We start from the raw sequence: 7,149 nt of genomic DNA, 5'->3' as shown, positions 1-7,149 counted from the left end.
CACAATGCCATTTAGAATGTGGTCAAATGTGACATATGTTATATTTGGCATTACACTTTCTAGGTAAAGTACAGATTCTAGTACCTTTTGGGTTGAGTCCCATCCGGGATTCGAACTTAACTAAGAAAATGTAATCCCAAATATAACATATGTTACATTTGACCACTTTCTAAATGGCACTGTGTAATCATAGCTTTCGGCCGTGGGAGCCGTGCCAATTCACACTTATCAGAGGGGTACACAAAGTCCGCAGTCTAGACTACCAGTTGTCCGACTTCCATTTTTTGTGGAAGTCGTGGTGACTGAATCCCAGATTGGACTCAACCCCAAAATACTACAATCTGTACTTTACTAAGAAAGTGTAATCCCAAATATAACATATGTCACATTCCTGGAACAAGTTGAAAAAATGGACATAATTGAATTTTTTCTCCATGCCTTATTAAAATTAGCTCTATAACAGAAGCACGTTTAAAAACATACACGTATCAGTCATGTTATGTACAATGTTGTTCATGTTATATACATTCTGAACCATGTTATATACATGTGCCAATCATGCTGCATACGCGTTCCAGTGATGCTATATGCATATGTCAATCATGTTATTTACAAGTTTATGAACACGTGTCAGTCATGTTTGATGTGAATGTGAGCGTGTTTGTTGGTATGTGTTATATACAATCAGCTACCCCATGTCAGGCACATGACCCTTTAGATACACATATTTTTATTATGCGTTGATTTACACTTGCTATTTTTGTACATGTCCTGCGTGTCCTTTGAACAGTCAAACCCCGTTAAACCGGACTGTGATGTGATGAAAACCTCACGAATGTTTTCAGTTGTAAGCAAGCATACTTGTAATGGTTTAAAGTTAGAAATATGAAAGAGACATGGAAAATAATATCCGGAAAATCCTGATCTAGCTGAAAATTCGGCAACAGTCAAGATTCGGAATAGTAATAAAACCCGGAAAAGTGAGATCAGGACAAAAAGATTCCGGAATTGTATGTACAGTAAGCTGGATACGCTGAATTAGGCCATCCGGAATATTTGAATTCTAGAATTAAGAGGTCTAAGCAATTAAAATACGGAATAGACAGGTTCGGACAACAATATACGGAGCAAAGTGTTTCAGACAGCTAAAGTCCGGACTAACGAGGTTTTGCTGTGTGAAATGTTCTACACATCTTTTGTAATGGAAAGCTTATAATCTGGTCAAAATCTGTGTCAGACTCTTTGTAATTTGAAGATAGAAACCTTTTCTACTAAATAATTAAATGTCTGGCTCAGATCAACTGTACGATCACATTTCACTTCCAGAGAAATGTGTCTGAGAAACCCTTGTCCATTGTTCTTCAATACAAAGTCCCTGGAGGAAAGTACTTTCTCCTCCAAACAATGCCATGAATCCATATACATTCACCTATCACAGGACCAACAACTGCTGGCAATGATGTATAACACGAAACCATCAGACAGGTCCACCAAAGAACATTAGATAAGGTCATGTTCTTTCTGTGCTTGGTTCTTAATTTCCATTAGCTGGAAAACATTCACGACAGCGTGCTATGGCATTGTTCAATTAAATTACAACATTTCAGATACGACGTGTTTAGAATTAATTTATAATTCGTCATCACAAGTTCACAATCCCAATTTGTTGCAAGCATGGTACAAAAATGTGATTTGCAGGTTAACACTGGTATTTAAAAATATAAACGCTTGCTTTTCGCTTTACAAACGCCTTAAAACTAAAAAGGGATTTGTAAAATCGCTTTAAATGACTCCATATTGTGATACTAATTTTTCTCATCTCAGAATGATATCTTTTGCCAGAAAAAAGCTTCCGAGTGCGTTATATTGGGTATTATATGCAAGTCATGCAAGTAAATGGTATTGGAACTGACTGTGAAGGTTCTTCTTCAAAGGTGTGACTTCATGTTATGTACTAGACTACATTATACAATTTTAACTTTATTCATTATTATACAAAATTTATTAAATCTACTCAGTATGTTCAATATTATTATACATAAACATTCTTTATGCTTTTTTATACCCCATATCTCTCGGAGATATATTTTATACGTATATTTGGGGAAATCTTTGTATTTTTCTATACTATTCAGTGGAATTTGACCAAAAACATAAGTAGTCTTCACTTGGAAGTTCTGCATTGTTAAAAACAGGCTATTATTCAACTTATCATCAACATTAAAAAGCATTGTAAACCTGAGTGTAGTATATGGCATTATGGTGTGTTAATTAGAATAAGATAATGGCTTTATTACATTTGTTGATCAGTGTCATTGTTAGGATTTGGGGAATGAAATCGTAAATGTGCATGATTGCTAGTGCCCTCCTAAAAGAGCAAATTCTTAAGAAATTAATGAAGTCTCCCTCAAGTATTTGGCGAATAACAGATAGTTACGTGTCACAACCCCCCTTGGTTTATAATATCTTACCGAAGTGCCAAAGTACTGTAAGTATTTAATGAAACAGCTGAACACAGAAAAGGTATTTGTTAAAGTCTTCCAAAGAAAACACAATTGAGCACAACAGCAACATAAACATGACAGTCTTTGATATTTCAAATTTTGATGAAGTCATAGAGCTGTGCAATAGGATTAGTGCCAACGTTCTTTTGTATTTGGCAGATAGTCAAGAACAACATAGATATAATGTAAAATGCCACTTTTAAGACACAAGGCTTGGTGTAATTGTTTAGCACAATAGTATGATAACTGTCAAAGTGTTTCTATTTCTATGGTGAAACGCTTATGCACAAACGTACGAAAAATTACAAAGTTTGCCTTTACAAATAAGGCCTTAGTAAAGTCATTGAGCAGAACATCACAATGTATGGCAAAGTGTTTCTTAAAGAATAAAGGCTTGGTGATATCATTGAGTACAATATTAAAGTAAACGTCATTTTCCCTTTTCGAAAAAATACTTTGTTAGGTTACAGAGCACAACAATAATACAAATGTCATCGTTCTAATTTAAGGATAATACCTTGCTGATGTCATTGAGCACAACAATAAGATAACTTACAAAGTTCTCCTTACGATCTAAATCTTATTGAAGTAATTGAGCAGACATTAAGTTTCACCTTTAAGAATATAGCCTTGGTGACGTCATAGGGCACACTGCTATACATGTCAAAGTTCCCTTTTAAGAATGAAACCTTGGCGAAGTCATTGATGACAATACGTTTATATATGTCAAAGGTCCCTTTTAAAATTGACATCTTGGTGATGTCATTGAGCACAATACGTTTGTATATTTCAAAGTTCCCTTTTAAGGTTAAAACTTTGGTCAAGTCATTGAGCACAACGCGTTTATTTATGTCAAAGTTTTAAGAATGAAACCTTGGCGAAGTCATTGATTACAACACGTTTATGTATGTCAAAGGTCCCTTTTAAAATTGACATTTTGGTGATGTCATTGAGCACAACATGTTTTTATATGTCAAGGTTCCCCTTTAAGAATGACATCTTGATGATGTCATTGAGGACAATACGTTTGTATATTTAATTTTTCCACTTTAAGAATAAAACTTTGGTGAAGTCATTGAGCACAACTCGTATATATGTTCCCCTTTAAGAATGAAACCTTGGAGACGCCATGGGGCACTAAGCTATATATGTCAAAGCTCCCCTGTAAGAATGAAACCTTGGAGAAGTCATTGAGCACTCCAGTAAGATACCTGTCTCCTTCCATGTCTCCAGGTCCACTGCCACTCCTACCGATACCCTCATTTCAACGCTCAAAGTGGCTGTATGCGTATTTATATTTTTGTGGAATCGTTTTGATAACAATAAAGCTATTTGAATCACAGCCATCAGAGTTTGTAATTACTCATCTCGGACAAATGGTATCGATATTACTTCCAATGCTTTTCTCTGATGCATTGATAAATGAAGAGATAAATGATGTGTGATTTTCTGACTTACGGGAGATATTGAGTGCTGTGCTGAATGGGAGTCTGCGCTGCAATCTGAATTTTGTAAAAACGTTGAATGGGATTTCATCTAGGAAATATTTCTGACTTTTCCCTTTTGATAGGTGTCAATCATAGTTTTAAAAGGTGTTTTGAAGGTAATCGAGACTGGTTATATATTACATTGACGTTTTATATTCATTAAAAACAACAACAAAAACAAACAAAACAAAAAAACAACAAAAAAAACGAAAAGAAAATATAATCAAATATACAGTCATGCAAACAAACAAAGATGAAAAAAGTCAACTTTTTCAATTTCATTTGTACCCATTTGACTCATAGTGACAATAAGACGTTACAATTCCTGAACATAGTAGGCTTCATGTCTGACCCACGAAACTATTGACAACATTGGTTCCTAACATATTCTTACAGTGTTATGTAATTAGTGAAAACAGCGTGTCTAAAACAACGTTTTCGTAGAAAGTGTCTTTCAGTGTGGCGTCGACATTCATTGAATCAGGCTGAAATAGAAATCGTTCAAGATGTGATGCTGAATTGAAATGGCAAGAATTTCGGTTACAAAATATACTTTGTGGCGACAACGTGGCACCATAATATTCCATATTGTCAGGGTGTTTTGCACTGTCTGATACTCTTTGAATATTTTATACATACACATGTTTTTGTGTATTAGAGGCATTTCTCTAAGGATATGTTCAAGTTATATGTCTCAGAAAAAGTACAATGTCCGTACAAACATGACGTTGCATCTTACCCCCGAAAACAATACAGATACAACACAATTTGTTGAAATTTATTGAACGTATTACTTTGACATATGTTTGACGATATGACGAAACCCGATGCACTGTCTACAGGATCGCTTTTTGAATGATGCCCAATCTGACGCTTGGGATGGCTTGATTTCAACAGAATTCGAACACTTTGTTTTAGAAGTAAATTCAAACGGTACAACAAAATGGAACATTCAACGAAGTTTGTCTCATTCCTTGGTCAAAGAATACAATGCACCATACAAACGGTGAGATGACACCACTATCAGAAATCTACTTCTACGTCAATATTGAATATCAAGCACATTAACCCAACATTTTCAACAGGTATCTTTTAGTTCTGCTGACCACACCAAGGACATCGCCATAAACTGGTTTTACGTTTAAGCGATTGATTACATCTGGGTTCCTTCACGTGTTCGTGTTCTTCAATGTTCGTGATACAGACATTAAAACGCGAAGTATTAACAGTATAATTATGAACCATCTCCAGACAGGTCAGGCAATTCACACTCCAAGGATTGAACATAAACGACACTTCATGTTATTTGTAGTTATATAGAAGAAGATAAATACATCTGACAGCTAATATAGTCTCATTGGTCCTGAAATAAGAAGGTTCTGTTATTAATGCAATAGAAATAAGATAGGTATATTGATTTGAATAAGCGTCTTCGCTATTCCTCTTTAACGTCAAGACGATGCTTTTCAAAAGTACGGAAGCGACAGCAGTGTGGCTCTGGCTGTGATAACATGTTGGCAATGTAATGTAAACAGTCCCTTTAGGAAAATTTAATTTTCGAATAAATTGTAACTTGGATGCGATAAACAAGATAATATGGGCAACACGGGGCATCGGGTTTGCCTAGTGGTTATAGCGTTCGCTCGTCACACCGACGACCAGGGTTCCCTTTCTCACATGGATACAGCATGTGAAGCCTATTTCTGGTGTCCCTTGCTGTGAAATTGCCCAAAATATTGCTAAAAGCGGCGTAAAACCATAATCACTCACTCACATGGATACGGTATGTGAAGCCATTTTCTGGTGTCCCTCGCCTGGATATTGCTGAAAAATAGTTAAAGACAGCATAACACTATACTCACTCACTCCCTGCAGCAGTGCATGCAGTAAAATATTCGCAATACGATAACTTTTGTTATTTAGTCAGGCAATGTTTTTAAATCTCTAAATAGTCATTTGTTTTCATGGACAAAAAATGTGTATTCTTGCAGAGTTGGGTTGAATATAAGCTCAAAATATAAAATTTAAAAATATCCTTGACGCGTAATCATGAACGTAATCAGAGTGCTTATGTTGAAAGTGTATCTTAAACTGAGTTCACGGCATTTTAATTAAGAAATACAGTTCACTCTACCACCATGTATAGTGTAATAAAGCACACTTTCGCCCTGAACTATTATAGTTAAAGCAAGAGGAAGCTGATCAAGTACTGTCAGCGCCTTTGATCCTTCACCAAAGCATCTTAGAATCAAAAACTTTATTTTAAAGGTGTAAAATGAAAGGTCGCAGCTGTCTTTGTGTCTTCAATACAGGTATCACTTATCAATTTGAAAATAAAGTTACATTAGTTGAGTTAACAATTAGACTTGGATTGGTCATCGCATACTTAGAAATAAAATATATGTTTCATATTACTTTTACACAAGGATTTCTCAGTATCTAGACAAAAATAAGGATCCTGAAGCGACTCATTGCTTTGTAAAGACATAATGGTGTTTGTTTATATTGAATTGAATTTATTTCTGAATAGGCCAGAGGCCAGTATACAAGTTACAATTCATATTTTGCAATAATGATACTAATGCACATGCAATAGGCACATCTACAATGGTGCTGGGTACTGAAAACTAAATGAACAGTATTGTCTGGTGACAGAATGTTAACAACAAATAAGGATATAAGGTTAGCAGCATTGCAGGGTGATAAGATCACATATTGCCAGTGTAAAGTGCTGAATAAGATGAGACACGGTGTCGACTAATCATAACATCATGCCCAATACTAAATATGGATGTTCGTGCTCTCCACTCCTGGTTTGTGTGGTTCATACCTCTTAAAGGCAACGACCCGTGAAGATCCGAGTTAGAATTGATCTTCAGCAACCCATGCTTGTCGTAAGAGGCGACTAACGGGATCGGGTAGTCAGGCTCGCAGACTTGGTTGACACATGTCATCGTATCCCAATTGCGTAGATCGATGTTCATGCTTTTGATCCCTGGATTGTCTGGTCCAGACTCGATTATTTACAGACCGCCGCCATATAGCTGGAATATTACTGAGTGCGGCGTAAAACTAAACTCACTCACTCTTAAAGGCAGCCGTGGTTTGTTGGTTTGTTGTTTAAAGCCTCAGCAATATTTTACTTATATGAAGGCGGT

General features: G+C 35.8%; 1 long non-coding RNA gene across 1 annotated transcript; it reads left to right on the top strand.

Moving 5' to 3' along the window:
* Positions 1-327: 327 nt before the first annotated feature.
* LOC124261502 lies at positions 328-3,846 on the top strand. The gene is made up of 2 exons (XR_006894337.1): positions 328-3,592; positions 3,647-3,846. It is a non-coding gene; the product is annotated as an uncharacterized LOC124261502 (long non-coding RNA).
* Positions 3,847-7,149: the final 3,303 nt, after the last annotated feature.

This window comes from Haliotis rubra, unplaced genomic scaffold (genome assembly GCF_003918875.1).
Source record: "Haliotis rubra isolate DU_JTF1 unplaced genomic scaffold, ASM391887v1 Scf8, whole genome shotgun sequence".
Taxonomy (NCBI): Eukaryota; Metazoa; Mollusca; class Gastropoda; order Lepetellida; family Haliotidae; genus Haliotis; species Haliotis rubra.
This window is presented reverse-complemented; position numbering and strand designations above follow the sequence as displayed.